Consider the following 20630-nt stretch of genomic DNA (forward strand, 5'->3'; position numbering starts at 1 on the left):
CCACACACATACACACACAGAGACCCACAGACTCACCACACACAGACACACACAGAGACCCACAGACTCACCTCACACAAACAAACACAGAGGCCAACAGACCCACCTCACACAGAGAACCACATACACACCTCACACAGAGACCCACAGACTCATCACACAGAAACCCACAGACTCACCACACACAGACACACACAGACTCACCACACAGAGACCCACAAACACACCTCACACATTTACCCAAACTCAACTCACAGACACCCACAGACTCACCTCACACAGAGACCCACAGACTCACCACACAGAGACCCACAAACACACCTCAGACACATTTACCCAAACTGAACTCACACAGACACCCACAGACTCACCTCATACAGAGATGCACAGACTCACCACACAGAGACCCACAAACACACCTCACACATTTACCCAAACTCAACTCACACAGACACCCACAGACTCACCACACACATACACACACAGAGACCCACAGACTCACCACACACAGAGACCCACAGACTCACCACACAGAGACCCACAAACACACCTCACACATTTACCCAAACTCAACTCACACAGACACCCACAGACTCACCACACACATACACACACAGAGACCCACAGACTCACCACACACAGACACACACAGACTAACCACACAGAGACCCACAAACACACCGCACACATTTACCCAAACTCAACTCACAGACACCCACAGACTCACCTCACACAGAGACCCACAGACTCACCTCACACAGACAGCCACAGACTCATCATACACAGACACACACAGAGACCCACAGACTCACCTCACACAGAGACCCACAGACTCACCACACAGAGACCCACAAACAGACATCACACATTTACCCAAACTCAACTCACACAGACACCCACAGACTCACCATACACATACACACACAGAGACCCACAGACTCACCACACACATACACACACAGAGACCCACAGACTCACCACACACAGACACACACAGAGACCCACAGACTCACCTCACACAAACAAACACAGAGGCCAACAGACCCACCTCACACAGAGAACCACATACACACCTCACACAGAGACCCACAGACTCACGTCACACAGAGACCCACACTCACCTCAAACAGACACCCACAGACTCATCATACACAGACACACACAGAGACCCACAAACTCATCACACAGAGACCCACAGACTCATCACACAGAAACCCACAGACTCATCACACAGAAACCCACAGACTCACCACACACAGACACACACAGACTCACCACACAGAGACCCACAAACACACCTCACACATTTACCCAAACTCAACTCACAGACACCCACAGACTCACCTCACACAGAGACGCACAGACTCACCACACAGAGACCCACCGACTCACCTCACACAGACAAACAGAGACCAACAGACCCACCTCACACAGAGAGCCACATACTCACCTCACACAGAGACCCACAGACTCACCTCACACAGAGACCCACAGACTCACCTTACACAGAGACTCACAGACTCGCCACACAGAGACCCACAAACACACCTCACACATTTATCCAAACTCAACTCAAACAGACACCCACAGACTCACCACACACATACACACACACTCACTTCACACAGACACCCACAGAATCACCACACACATACACACACAGACCCACAGACTCGCCACACAGAGACCCACAGACTAATCACACAGAGACCCACAGACTCAGCACACACAGAGACCAACAGACCCACCTCAAACAGAGAACCACATACACACCTCACACAGAGACCCACAGACTCACCTCACACAGAGACCCACAGACTCACCTCACACAGAGACCCACAGACTCACCTTACACAGAGACTCACAGACTCACCACACGGAGACCCACAAACACACCTCACACATTTACCCAAACTCAACTCACACAGACACCCACAGACTCACCACACACAGACACCCACACTCACTTGACACAGACACCCAGTGACTCACCTCGCACAGAGACACACAGAATCACCACACAAAGACACACACAGAGATCCACAGACTCACCTCACACAGAGACCCACAGATTCACCTCACAGAGAGACACACAGACTCACCACACACAGACACCCACAGACTCAGAACACACAGACACCCACAGACTCACCACACAAAGATACCCAGACTCACCACACGCAGACACACACAGAGACCCACAGACTCACCTCACACAGACACACACAGAGACCCACAGATTCACCTCACACAGAGACCCACAGACTCACCACACACAGACACCCACACTTACCTCACACAGACACCCAGAGACTCACCACAAACAGAGACCCACAGACTCACCACACACAGACAAACACAGAGACCCACAGACTCACCTCACACAGAGACCCACAGACTCACCTCACACAGACACACAAAGAGACCCACAAACTCACCTCACACAGACACACACAGAGACCCACAAACTCAACTCAAACAGAGACCCACTGATTAACCTCACACAGAGACCCACAGACTCACCACACAGAGACCCACAAACACACCTCACACATTTACCCAAACTCAACTCACAGACACCCACAGACTCACCTCACACAGAGACCCACAGACTCACCACACAGAGACCCACAAACACACCTCAGACACATTTACCCAAACTGAACTCACACAGACACCCACAGACTCACCTCACACAGAGACGCACAGACTCACCACACACAGACACACACAGACACACACAGAGATCCACAGACTCACCTCACACAGACAGCCACAGACTCATCATACACAGACACACACAGAGACCCACAGACTCACCTCACACAGAGACCCACAGACTCACCACACAGAGACCCACAAACACACCTCACACATTTACCCAAACTCAACTCACACAGACACCCACAGACTCACCACACACATACACACACAGAGACCCACAGACTCACCACACACAGACACACACAGACTAACCACACAGAGACCCACAAACACACCGCACACATTTACCCAAACTCAACTCACAGACACCCACAGACTCACCTCACACAGAGACCCACAGACTCACCACACAGAGACCCACAAACACACCTCAGACATTTACCCAAACTGAACTCACACAGACACCCACAGACTCACCTAACACAGAGACGCACAGACTCACCACACACAGACACACACAGACACACACAGAGACCCACAGACTCACCTCACACAGACAGCCACAGACTCATCATACACAGACACACACAGAGACCCACAGACTCACCACACACATACACACACAGAGACCCACAGACTCACCACACACAGACACACACAGAGACCCACAGACTCACCTCACACAAACAAACACAGAGGCCAACAGACCCACCTCACACAGAGAACCACATACACACCTCACACAGAGACCCACAGACTCATCACACAGAAACCCACAGACTCACCACACACAGACACACACAGACTCACCACACAGAGACCCACAAACACACCTCACACATTTACCCAAACTCAACTCACAGACACCCACAGACTCACCTCACACAGAGACCCACAGACTCACCACACAGAGACCCACAAACACACCTCAGACACATTTACCCAAACTGAACTCACACAGACACCCACAGACTCACCTCATACAGAGATGCACAGACTCACCACACAGAGACCCACAAACACACCTCACACATTTACCCAAACTCAACTCACACAGACACCCACAGACTCACCACACACATACACACACAGAGACCCACAGACTCACCACACACAGAGACCCACAGACTCACCACACAGAGACCCACAAACACACCTCACACATTTACCCAAACTCAACTCACACAGACACCCACAGACTCACCACACACATACACACACAGAGACCCACAGACTCACCACACACAGACACACACAGACTAACCACACAGAGACCCACAAACACACCGCACACATTTACCCAAACTCAACTCACAGACACCCACAGACTCACCTCACACAGAGACCCACAGACTCACCTCACACAGACAGCCACAGACTCATCATACACAGACACACACAGAGACCCACAGACTCACCTCACACAGAGACCCACAGACTCACCACACAGAGACCCACAAACAGACATCACACATTTACCCAAACTCAACTCACACAGACACCCACAGACTCACCATACACATACACACACAGAGACCCACAGACTCACCACACACATACACACACAGAGACCCACAGACTCACCACACACAGACACACACAGACTAACCACACAGAGACCCACAAACACACCGCACACATTTACCCAAACTCAACTCACAGACACCCACAGACTCACCTCACACAGAGACCCACAGACTCACCACACAGAGACCCACAAACACACCTCAGACATTTACCCAAACTGAACTCACACAGACACCCACAGACTCACCTAACACAGAGACGCACAGACTCACCACACACAGACACACACAGACACACACAGAGACCCACAGACTCACCTCACACAGACAGCCACAGACTCATCATACACAGACACACACAGAGACCCACAGACTCACCTCACACAGAGACCCACAGACTCACCACACAGAGACCCACAAACAGACATCACACATTTACCCAAACTCAACTCACACAGACACCCACAGACTCACCATACACATACACACACAGAGACCCACAGACTCACCACACACATACACACACAGAGACCCACAGACTCACCACACACAGACACACACAGAGACCCACAGACTCACCTCACACAAACAAACACAGAGGCCAACAGACCCACCTCACACAGAGAACCACATACACACCTCACACAGAGACCCACAGACTCACGTCACACAGAGACCCACACTCACCTCAAACAGACACCCACAGACTCACCTCACACAGAGACCCACAGACTCACCACACAGAGACCCACAAACACACCTCAGACATTTACCCAAACTGAACTCACACAGACACCCACAGACTCACCTAACACAGAGACGCACAGACTCACCACACACAGACACACACAGACACACACAGAGACCCACAGACTCACCTCACACAGACAGCCACAGACTCATCATACACAGACACACACAGAGACCCACAGACTCACCACACACATACACACACAGAGACCCACAGACTCACCACACACAGACACACACAGAGACCCACAGACTCACCTCACACAAACAAACACAGAGGCCAACAGACCCACCTCACACAGAGAACCACATACACACCTCACACAGAGACCCACAGACTCATCACACAGAAACCCACAGACTCACCACACACAGACACACACAGACTCACCACACAGAGACCCACAAACACACCTCACACATTTACCCAAACTCAACTCACAGACACCCACAGACTCACCTCACACAGAGACCCACAGACTCACCACACAGAGACCCACAAACACACCTCAGACACATTTACCCAAACTGAACTCACACAGACACCCACAGACTCACCTCATACAGAGATGCACAGACTCACCACACAGAGACCCACAAACACACCTCACACATTTACCCAAACTCAACTCACACAGACACCCACAGACTCACCACACACATACACACACAGAGACCCACAGACTCACCACACACAGAGACCCACAGACTCACCACACAGAGACCCACAAACACACCTCACACATTTACCCAAACTCAACTCACACAGACACCCACAGACTCACCACACACATACACACACAGAGACCCACAGACTCACCACACACAGACACACACAGACTAACCACACAGAGACCCACAAACACACCGCACACATTTACCCAAACTCAACTCACAGACACCCACAGACTCACCTCACACAGAGACCCACAGACTCACCTCACACAGACAGCCACAGACTCATCATACACAGACACACACAGAGACCCACAGACTCACCTCACACAGAGACCCACAGACTCACCACACAGAGACCCACAAACAGACATCACACATTTACCCAAACTCAACTCACACAGACACCCACAGACTCACCATACACATACACACACAGAGACCCACAGACTCACCACACACATACACACACAGAGACCCACAGACTCACCACACACAGACACACACAGAGACCCACAGACTCACCTCACACAAACAAACACAGAGGCCAACAGACCCACCTCACACAGAGAACCACATACACACCTCACACAGAGACCCACAGACTCACGTCACACAGAGACCCACACTCACCTCAAACAGACACCCACAGACTCATCATACACAGACACACACAGAGACCCACAAACTCATCACACAGAGACCCACAGACTCATCACACAGAAACCCACAGACTCATCACACAGAAACCCACAGACTCACCACACACAGACACACACAGACTCACCACACAGAGACCCACAAACACACCTCACACATTTACCCAAACTCAACTCACAGACACCCACAGACTCACCTCACACAGAGACGCACAGACTCACCACACAGAGACCCACCGACTCACCTCACACAGACAAACAGAGACCAACAGACCCACCTCACACAGAGAGCCACATACTCACCTCACACAGAGACCCACAGACTCACCTCACACAGAGACCCACAGACTCACCTTACACAGAGACTCACAGACTCGCCACACAGAGACCCACAAACACACCTCACACATTTATCCAAACTCAACTCAAACAGACACCCACAGACTCACCACACACATACACACACAGACCCACAGACTCGCCACACAGAGACCCACAGACTAATCACACAGAGACCCACAGACTCAGCACACACAGAGACCAACAGACCCACCTCAAACAGAGAACCACATACACACCTCACACAGAGACCCACAGACTCACCTCACACAGAGACCCACAGACTCACCTCACACAGAGACCCACAGACTCACCTTACACAGAGACTCACAGACTCACCACACGGAGACCCACAAACACACCTCACACATTTACCCAAACTCAACTCACACAGACACCCACAGACTCACCACACACAGACACCCACATTCACTTGACACAGACACCCAGTGACTCACCTCGCACAGAGACACACAGAATCACCACACAAAGACACACACAGAGATCCACAGACTCACCTCACACAGAGACCCACAGATTCACCTCACAGAGAGACACACAGACTCACCACACACAGACACCCACAGACTCAGAACACACAGACACCCACAGACTCACCACACAAAGATACCCAGACTCACCACACGCAGACACACACAGAGACCCACAGACTCACCTCACACAGACACACACAGAGACCCACAGACTCACCTCACACAGAGACCCACAGACTCACCACACACAGACACCCACACTTACCTCACACAGACACCCAGAGACTCACCACAAACAGAGACCCACAGACTCACCACACACAGACAAACACAGAGACCCACAGACTCACCTCACACAGAGACCCACAGACTCACCTCACACAGACACACAAAGAGACCCACAAACTCACCTCACACAGACACACACAGAGACCCACAAACTCAACTCAAACAGAGACCCACTGATTAACCTCACACAGAGACCCACAGACTCACCACACAGAGACCCACAGACTCACCTCACACAGACAAACACAGAGACCCACAGACCCACCTCACACAGAGAACCGCAGACTCACCTCACACAGACATCCACAGACTCATCATACACAGACACACACAGAGACCCACACACTCATCACACAGAGACCCACATACTCATCACACAGAGACCCACAGACTCGCCACACAGAGACCCACAGACTCACCGCACACAGACAAACACAGAGACCCACAGACCCACCTCACACAGAGAACCGCAGACTCACCTCACACAGACATCCACAGACTCATCATACACAGACACACACAGAGACCCACACACTCATCACACAGAGACCCACATACTCATCACACAGAGACCCACAGACTCAGCACACACAGAGACCAACAGACCAACCTCAAACAGAGAACCACATACACACCTCACACAGAGACCCACAGACTCACCTCACACAGAGACCCACGGACTCACCTCACACAGAGACCCACAGACTCACCTTAGACAGAGACTCACAGACTCACCACACGGAGACCCACAAACACACCTCACACATTTACCCAAACTCAACTCACACAGACACCCACAGACTCACCACACACAGACACCCACACTCACTTGACACAGACACCCAGTGACTCACCTCGCACAGAGACACACAGAATCACCACACAAAGACACACACAGAGATCCACAGACTCACCTCACACAGAGACCCACAGATTCACCTCACAGAGAGACACACAGATTCACCACACACGGACACCCACAGACTCAGAACACAGAAACACCCACAGACTCACCACACAAAGATACCCAGACTCACCACACGCAGACACACACAGAGACCCACAGACTCACCTCACACAGACACACACAGAGACCCACAGATTCACCTCACACAGAGACCCACAGACTCACCACACACAGACACCCACACTTACCTCACACAGACACCCAGAGACTCACCACAAACAGAGACCCACAGACTCACCACACACAGACAAACACAGAGACCCACAGACTCACCTCACACAGAGACCCACAGACTCACCTCACACAGACACACAAAGAGACCCACAAAATCACCTCACACAGACAAACACAGAGACCCACAGACCCACCTCACACAGAGAACCGCAGACTCACCTCACACAGACATCCACAGACTCATCATACACAGACACACACAGAGACCCACACACTCATCACACAGAGACCCACATACTCATCACACAGAGACCCACAGACTCAGCACACACAGAGACCAACAGACCAACCTCAAACAGAGAACCACATACACACCTCACACAGAGACCCACAGACTCACCTCACACAGAGACCCACGGACTCACCTCACACAGAGACCCACAGACTCACCTTAGACAGAGACTCACAGACTCACCACGCGGAGACCCACAAACACACCTCACACATTTACCCAAACTCAACTCACACAGACACCCACAGACTCACCACACACAGACACCCACACTCACTTGACACAGACACCCAGTGACTCACCTCGCACAGAGACACACAGAATCACCACACAAAGACACACACAGAGATCCACAGACTCACCTCACACAGAGACCCACAGATTCACCTCACAGAGAGACACACAGATTCACCACACACGGACACCCACAGACTCAGAACACACAAACACCCACAGACTCACCACACAAAGATACCCAGACTCACCACACGCAGACACACACAGAGACCCACAGACTCACCTCACACAGACACACACAGAGACCCACAGACTCACCTCACACAGAGACCCACAGACTCACCACACACAGACACCCACACTTACCTCACACAGACACCCAGAGACTCACCACAAACAGAGACCCACAGACTCACCACACACAGACAAACACAGAGACCCACAGACTCACCTCACACAGAGACCCACAGACTCACCTCACACAGACACACAAAGAGACCCACAAAATCACCTCACACAGACAAACACAGAGACCCACAGACCCACCTCACACAGAGAACCGCAGACTCACCTCACACAGACATCCACAGACTCATCATACACAGACACACACAGAGACCCACACACACATCACACAGAGACCAACATACTCATCACACAGAGACCCACAGACTCACCTCACACAGAGACCCACAGACTCACCACACAGAGACCCACAAATTTGCCTCACAGATTCACCCAAACTCAACTCACACAGACATCCACAGACTCATCACACAGAGAACCACATACTCAACTCACAGACAAACACAGAGACCCACAGACTCACCACACACAGCGACGCGCAGACTCAACACACACAGAAACACAGCGACCCACAGACTCACCTCACACAGACAAACACAGAGACCCACAGACTCACCACACACAGACACACACAAAGACTCACCTCACACAGAGACCCAGACTCATCACACTGAGACCCACAAACACACCTCAGACATTTACCCAAACTCAACTCACACAGACACCCACAGACTCACCTCACACAGAGATGCACAGACTCACCACACACAGACACACACAGAGACCAACAGACCTACCTCACAGAGACAAATACAGAGAGCCACCTCACACAGAGACCCAGACTCATCACACTGAGACCCACAGACTCACAACACACAGACACCCACACTTACCTCACACAGACACCCAGAGACTCACCACAAACAGAGACCCACAGACTCACCACACACAGACAAACACAGAGACCCACAGACTCACCTCACACAGAGACCCACAGACTCACCTCACACAGACACACAAAGAGACCCACAAACTCACCTCACACAGACACACACAGAGACCCACAAACTCAACTAAAACAGAGACCCACTGACTAACCTCACACAGAGACCCACAGACTCACCACACAGAGACCCACAGACTCACCTCACACAGACAAACACAGAGACCCACAGACCCACCTCACACAGAGAACCGCAGACTCACCTCACACAGACATCCACAGACTCATCATACACAGACACACACAGAGACCCACACACTCATCACACAGAAACCAACATACTCATCACACAGAGACCCACAGACTCACCTCACACAGAGACCCACAGACTTACCACACAGAGACCCACAAATTTGCCTCACAGATTTACCCAAACTCAACTCACACAGACATCCACAGACTCATCACACAGAGAACCACATACTCAACTCACAGACAAACACAGACCCACAGACTCACCACACACAGACACCCACACTCAAATCACACAGACACCCACAGACTCACCACACACAGAGACGCGCAGACTCAACACACACAGAAACACAGCGACCCACAGACTCACCTCACACAGACAAACACAGAGACCCACAGACTCACCACACACAGACACACACAAAGACTCACCTCACACAGAGACCCAGACTCATCACACTGAGACCCACAAACACACCTCAGACAATTACCCAAACTCAACTCACACAGACACCCACAGACTCACCTCACACAGAGACGCACAGATTCACCACACACAGACACACACAGAGACCAACAGACCCACCTCACAGAGACAAATACAGAGACCCACCTCACACAGAGACCCAGACTCATCACACTGAGACCCACAGACTCACCTCACACAGAGACCCACAGACTCACCACACAGAGACCCACAAACACACTTCACACATTTACGAACACTCAACTCACAGACACCCACAGACTCACCACACACAGACACACACAAAGACCCACAGACTCACCACACACAGACAAACACAGATACCCACAGACTCACCTCACACAGACAAACACAGAGACCCACAAACTCACCACACAGAGACCCACAGACTCACCTCACACAGAGACCCACAGACTCACCACACACAGACACACACAGACTCACCACACAGAGACCCACAGACTCACCTCACACAGACACACAAAGAGACCCACAAAATCACCTCACACAGACAAACACAGAGACCCACAGACCCACCTCACACAGAGAACCGCAGACTCACCTCACACAGACATCCACAGACTCATCATACACAGACACACACAGAGACCCACACACACATCACACAGAGACCAACATACTCATCACACAGAGACCCACAGACTCACCTCACACAGAGACCCACAGACTCACCACACAGAGACCCACAAATTTGCCTCACAGATTCACCCAAACTCAACTCACACAGACATCCACAGACTCATCACACAGAGAACCACATACTCAACTCACAGACAAACACAGAGACCCACAGACTCACCACACAGACACCCACACTCAAATCACACAGACACCCACAGACTCACCACACACAGCGACGCGCAGACTCAACACACACAGAAACACAGCGACCCACAGACTCACCTCACACAGACAAACACAGAGACCCACAGACTCACCACACACAGACACACACAAAGACTCACCTCACACAGAGACCCAGACTCATCACACTGAGACCCACAAACACACCTCAGACATTTACCCAAACTCAACTCACACAGACACCCACAGACTCACCTCACACAGAGATGCACAGACTCACCACACACAGACACACACAGAGACCAACAGACCTACCTCACAGAGACAAATACAGAGAGCCACCTCACACAGAGACCCAGACTCATCACACTGAGACCCACAGACTCACAACACACAGACACCCACACTTACCTCACACAGACACCCAGAGACTCACCACAAACAGAGACCCACAGACTCACCACACACAGACAAACACAGAGACCCACAGACTCACCTCACACAGAGACCCACAGACTCACCTCACACAGACACACAAAGAGACCCACAAACTCACCTCACACAGACACACACAGAGACCCACAAACTCAACTAAAACAGAGACCCACTGACTAACCTCACACAGAGACCCACAGACTCACCACACAGAGACCCACAGACTCACCTCACACAGACAAACACAGAGACCCACAGACCCACCTCACACAGAGAACCGCAGACTCACCTCACACAGACATCCACAGACTCATCATACACAGACACACACAGAGACCCACACACTCATCACACAGAAACCAACATACTCATCACACAGAGACCCACAGACTCACCTCACACAGAGACCCACAGACTTACCACACAGAGACCCACAAATTTGCCTCACAGATTTACCCAAACTCAACTCACACAGACATCCACAGACTCATCACACAGAGAACCACATACTCAACTCACAGACAAACACAGACCCACAGACTCACCACACACAGACACCCACACTCAAATCACACAGACACCCACAGACTCACCACACACAGAGACGCGCAGACTCAACACACACAGAAACACAGCGACCCACAGACTCACCTCACACAGACAAACACAGAGACCCACAGACTCACCACACACAGACACACACAAAGACTCACCTCACACAGAGACCCAGACTCATCACACTGAGACCCACAAACACACCTCAGACAATTACCCAAACTCAACTCACACAGACACCCACAGACTCACCTCACACAGAGACGCACAGACTCACCACACACAGACACACACAGAGACCAACAGACCCACCTCACAGAGACAAATACAGAGACCCACCTCACACAGAGACCCAGACTCATCACACTGAGACCCACAGACTCACCTCACACAGAGACCCACAGACTCACCACACACAGACACACACAAAGACCCACAGACTCACCACACACAGACAAACACAGATACCCACAGACTCACCTCACACAGACAAACACAGAGACCCACAAACTCACCACACAGAGACCCACAGACTCACCTCACACAGAGACCCACAGACTCACCACACACAGACACACACAGACTCACCACACAGAGACCCACAAACTCACCACACAGAGACCCACAGACTCACCACACACAGAGACCCACAAACTCATCACACACAGACACCCACAGACTCACCACACACAGACACCCACACTCACTTGACACAGACACCCAGTGACTCACCTCGCACAGAGACACACAGAATCACCACACAAAGACACACACAGAGATCCACAGACTCACCTCACACAGAGACCCACAGACTCACCACACAGAGACCCACAAACACACTTCACACATTTACCAACACTCAACACACAGACACCCACAGACTCACCACACACAGACACACACAAAGACCCACAGACTCACCACACACAGACACACACAGATACCCACAGACTCACCTCACACAGACAAACACAGAGACCCACAAACTCACCACACAGAGACCCACAGACTCACCTCACACAGAGACCCACAGACTCACCACACACAGACACACACAGACTCACCACACAGAGACCCACAAACTCACCACACAGAGACCCACAGACTCACCACATAGCGAAACCACAGACTCACCTCACACAGACACCCACACTCACCTCACACAGAGACCAACAGACTCACCTCACACACACACACACAGACCCACAGACTCACCACATAGGGACCCACAGACTCACCACACAGAGACCCACAGACTCACCTCACACAGAGACCCACAGACTCACCTCACACAGAGACCCAAAGACTCACCACACACAGACACCCACACTCAAATCACACAGAGACCCACAGACTCACCACACACAGAGACGCACAGACTCATCACACACAGACTCACCACATAGAGAACGACAGACTCACCTCACACAAAACACCCACACTCACCTCACACAGAGATGCACAGACTCACCTCACAGATACCCACAAAACTCACTTCACAAAGAGACCCACAGACTCACCTCACAGAGACCCACAGACTCACCTCACAGACACCCACAGACTCACCTCACACAAGACACACACAGAGACCAACAGATTCACCACACACAGAGATCCACAAATTCACCTCACACAGACACACACACTCACCTCACACAGACACACACACTCACCTCACACAGACACCCACAGACTCACCTCACACAGACTCACCACACAGAGACCCACAGACTCACCTTACACAGAGACCCACAGACTCACCACATAGAGAACCACAGACTCACCTCACACAGACACACACAGACTCACCTCACACAGAGATACACAGATTCACCTTACACAGAAACCCACAAACTCACCTCACACAGACACCCACACTCACCTCACACAGAGACGCACAGACTCACCTCACAGATACCCACAAACTCACCTCACACAGACACACAAACTCACCACACAGAGACCCACAGACTCCCCTCACACAGACACCCACAAACTCACCTCACACAGACACCCACAGACTCACCTCACACAGACTTACCACACAGAAACCCACAGACTCACCTCACACAGACACCCACAGACTCACCTTACACAGAAACCCACAAACTCACCTCACCCAGAAACCGACAGACTCACCTCACAGATACCCACAAACTCACCTCACACAGACACACACAGAGACCCAGACTTACCACACACAGACACCCACAGACTCACTTCACACAGACACACACAGAGACCCACAGACTCACCTCACACAGACACACACAGACTCATCTCACACAGACACAAACAGAGACCCACAGAATCACCTCACACAGACACCCACAAACTCACCTCACACAGAGCCCCGTATCGGCATCTTCAGGCTGAGTCGACCTCGAGGAGCCCCAGACAGGGTTCAGAATTTTCCCGCCATCGCCGCCATTCGCCCCGACCGGAAGCGGAAGTCGAAGCTGGGGGTGGAGGTGGGGGGGACGCCCAAAAAGGAGGGGCGGGAGGCGGCTTCCGGGGGTGTGGTCTCGCACTGTCACGTCACTCGGAGGGGCGTGGCTGAAGGGGGCGTGGTCACGTCCCTCGCACTGTGACATCACCGGTGACGTCGCAATCACCACGTGCTTCCTCAGAGTACGAGACGTGAAGGAGACGGCAGCTTCTCAAACTTCAGCTGCTTCAGTTTCATCATCGTCGCCTTTCAAACAACTTCTGCTGGAGTCAAAGAGACCCACAGACTCACCTCACACAAAACACCCACACTCACCTCACACAGAGACGCACAGACTCACCTCACAGATACCCACAAACTCACCTCACAAAGAGACCCACAGACTCACCTCACAGAGACCCACAGACTCACCTCACACAGACACACACAGAGACCAACAGACTCACCACACACAGAGACCCACAAATTCACCTCACACAGACACACACACTCACCTCACACAGACACACACACTCACCTCACACAGACACCCACAGACTCACCTCACACAGACTCACCACACAGAGACCCACAGACTCACCTTACACAGAGACCCACAGACTCACCACATAGAGAACCACAGATTCACCTAACAGAGACACACACAGACTCACCTCACACAGAGATACACAGATTCACCTTACACAGAAACCCACAAACTCACCTCACACAGACACACAAACTCACCACACAGAGACCCACAGACTCCCCTCACACAGACACCCACAAACTCACCTCGCACAGACACCCACAGACTCACCTCACACAGAGACCCACAGAATCACCTTACACAGAAACCCACAAACTCACCTCACACAGAAACCGACAGACTCACCTCACAGAGACCCACAAACTCACCTCACAGATACCCACAAACTCACCTTACAGTGACACCAACACACACCTCACACAGACACCCACAGACTCACCTCACACAGACTTACGACACAGAAACCCACAGACTCACCTCACACAGAGACCCACAGACTCACCACATAGAGAACCACAGACTCACCTCACACAGACACCCACACTCACCTCACACAGAGACGCACAGACTCCCCTCACACAGACACCCACACTCACCTCACACAGAGACGCACAGACTCCCCTCACACAGACACCCACAAACTCACCTCACAAAGAGACCCACAGACTCACCTCACACAGAGACCCACAGACTCAACTCACACAGAAACCCACAGAATCACCTCACAGACACGCACAGACTCACCTCACACAGACACACACAGACTCATCTCACACAGACACACACAGAGACCCACAGAATCACCTCACACAGACACCCACAAACTCACCTCACACAGAACCTCGTATCGGCATCTTCAGGCTGAGTCGACCTCGAGGAGCCCCAGACAGGGTTCAGAATTTTCCCGCCATCGCCACCATTCGCCCCGACCGGAAGCGCAAGTCGAAGCTGGGGGTGGAAGTGGAGGGGACGCCCAAAAAGGAGGGGCGGGAGGCGGCTTCCGGGGGTGTGGACTCGCACTGTCACGTCACTTGGAGGGGCGTGGCTGAAGGGGGCGTGGTCACGTCCCTCGCACTGTGATATCACCGGTGACGTCGCAATCACCACGTGCTTCCTCAGAGTACGAGACATGAAGGAGACGGCAGCTTCTCAAACTTCAGCTGCTTCAGCTTCATCATCGTCGCCTTTCAAACAACTTCTGCTGAAGACAAAGAGACCCACAAACTCACCTCACACAGAGATCCACAATCACCTCACACACACACCCACAGACTCATCACACAGAGACCCACACACTCGCCACACACATACACACAAACTCACCACACAGAGACCCACAGACTCACCACAAACAGAGACCCACAGACTCACCACACACAGACACACACAGAGACCCACAGACTCACCTCACACACACAAACACAGAGACCCACAGACCCACCTCACACAGAGAACCACATACTCACCTCACACAGAGACCCACAGACTCACCTCACACAGACACCCACAGACTCATCATACACAGACACACACAGAGACCCACACACTCATCACACAGAGACCCACAAACACACCACACAGAGACCCACAAACACACCACACAGAGACCCACAAACACACCTCACACATTTACCCACACTCACTTCACGCAGACACCCACAGACTCACCTCACACAGAGACACACAGACTCACCACACACAGACACACACAGAGACCCACAGACTCATCTCACACAGACACACACAGAGATCCACAGACTCGCCTCACACAGAGACCCACAAACTCACCACACAGAGACCCAAAGACTCCCCTCACACAGACACCCACAAACTCACCTCACACAGAAACCGACAAACTCACGTCACACGCACACAGACCCACAGACTTACCACATAGAGAACAACAGACTTACCTCACACAGACACACACAGAGACCCAAAAACTCACCTCACAGATACCCACAAACTCACCTTACACAGACACCCACACTCACCTCACACAGACACCCACAGACTCACCCTCACACAGACTCACCACACAGAGACCCACAGATTCACCTCACACAGAGACCCACAGACTCACCTTACACAGAAACCCACAAACTCACCTCACACAGACACCCACACTCACCTCACACAGAGAGAAACAGACTCCCTTCACACAGACACCCACAAACTCACCTCACACAGACACCCACAGACTCACCTCACACAGAGACCCACAGACTCACCTTACACAGAAACCCACAAACTCACCTCACACAGAAACCGACAGACTCACCTCACAGATACCCACAAACTCACCTCACATGCACACAGACCCACATACTTACCACATAGAGAACAACAGACTCACCTCACACAGACACACACAGAGACCCACAAACTCACCTCACATGCACACAGACCCACATACTTACCACATAGAGAACAACAGACTCACCTCACACAGACACACACAGAGACCCACAAACTCACCTCACAGATACCCACAAACTCACCTTACACATACACCCACACTCAACTCACACAGACACCCACAGACTCACCTCACACAGACTCACCACACAGAGACCCACAGACTTACCTCACACAGACACACACAGAGACTCACAAACTCACCTCACGCAGACACCCACAGACTCACCTCACACAGACTCACCACACAGAGACCCACAAACTCACCTCACACAGACACCCACAGACTCACCTCACACAGAGACCCACAGACTCACCTCACACAGACTCACGACACAGAGACCCACAAACTCACCTCACACAGACACCCACACTCACCTCACACAGAGACCCACAGACTCACCTTACACAGAAACCCACAAACTCAGTCACACAGAGACCCAGACTCACCTCACACAGACACACACACTCACCTCACACAGACACACACAGAGACCCACAGACTCACCACACAGAGAGACCCACAAACTCACCTCACACAGAGACCCAGACTCACCTCACACAGACACACACCCTCACCTCACACAGACACACACACTCACCTCACACAGACACACACAGAGACCCAGACTCACCACACACAGACACCTACACTCACCTCACACAAAGATGCACAGACTCACCTCACAGATACCCACAAACTCACCACACAGACACCCACAAACTCACCTCACACAGACACCCACAGACTCACCTCACACAGAGGCTCACAGACTCACCTTACACAGAAACCGACAAACTCACCTCACACAGAAACCGACAGACTCACCTCACAGATACCCACAAACTCACCTCACATGCACACAGACCCACAGACTTACCACATAGAGAACAACAGACTCACCTCACACAGACACACACAGAGACCAACAAACTCACCTCACAAATACCCACAAACTCACCTTACACAGACACACACACTCACCTCACACAGACACCCACAGACTCACCTCACACAGACTCACCACACAGAGACCCACAGACTCACCTCACACAGAGACGCACAGACTCCCCTCACACAGACACCCACAGACTCACCTCACACAGACTCACCACACAGAGACCCACAAACTCACCTCACACAGACACCCACAGACTCACCTCACACAGAGACCCACAGACTCACCTTACACAGAAACCCACAAACTCACCTCACACAGAAACCCACAGACTCACCTCACAGACACCCACAAACTCACCTCACACAGACACACACAGAGACCCACAGACTCACCACACACAGAGACCCACAAACTCACCTCACACAGACACCCACAGACTCACCTCACACAGACACCCACAGACTCACCTCACACAGAGACCCACAGACTCACCTCACACAGACTCACGACACAGAGACCCACAAACTCACCTCACACAGACACCCACAGACTCACCTCACAGACACCCACAGACTCACCTCACCCAGACACACACAGAGACCCACAGACTCACCACACACAGAGACCCACAAACTCACCACACAGAGAGACCCACAAACTCACCTCACACAGAGACCCAGACTCACCTCACACAGACACACACCCTCACCTCACACACACACCCACAGACTCACCTCACACAGACTAACGACACAGAGACCCACAGACTCACCTCACAGACACACACCCTCACCTCACACAGACACACACACTCACCTCACACAGACACACACAGAGACCCAGACTCACCACACAGACACCTACACTCACCTCACACAAAGACGCACAGACTCACCTCACAGATACCTACAAACTCACCACACAGACACCCACAAACTCACCTCACACAGACACCCACAGACTCACCTCACACAGAGACCCACAGACTTACCTTACACAGAAACCGACAAACTCACCTCACACAGAAACCGACAGACTCACCTCACAGATACCCACAAACTCACCTCACACGCACACAGACCCACAGACTTACCACATAGAGAACAACAGACTCACCTCACACAGACACACACAGAGACCCACAAACTCACCTCACAGATACCCACAAACTCACCTTACACAGACACACACACTCACCTCACACAGACACCCACAGACTCACCTCACACAGACTCACCACACAGAGACCCACAGACTCACCTCACACAGAGACGCACAGACTCCCCTCACACAGACACCCACAGACTCACCTCACACAGACTCACCACACAGAGACCCACAAACTCACCTCACACAGACACGAACAGACTCACCTCACACAGAGACCCACAGACTCACCTTACACAGAAACCCACAAACTCACCTCACACAGAAACCCACAGACTCACCTCACAGACACCC

The sequence above is a fragment of the Petromyzon marinus genome, chromosome 75, assembly GCF_048934315.1.
Source record: "Petromyzon marinus isolate PM22_M1 ecotype Great Lakes invasive population chromosome 75, UKy_Petmar_22M1.pri1.0, whole genome shotgun sequence".
NCBI classification, from domain to species: domain Eukaryota; kingdom Metazoa; phylum Chordata; class Hyperoartia; order Petromyzontiformes; family Petromyzontidae; genus Petromyzon; species Petromyzon marinus.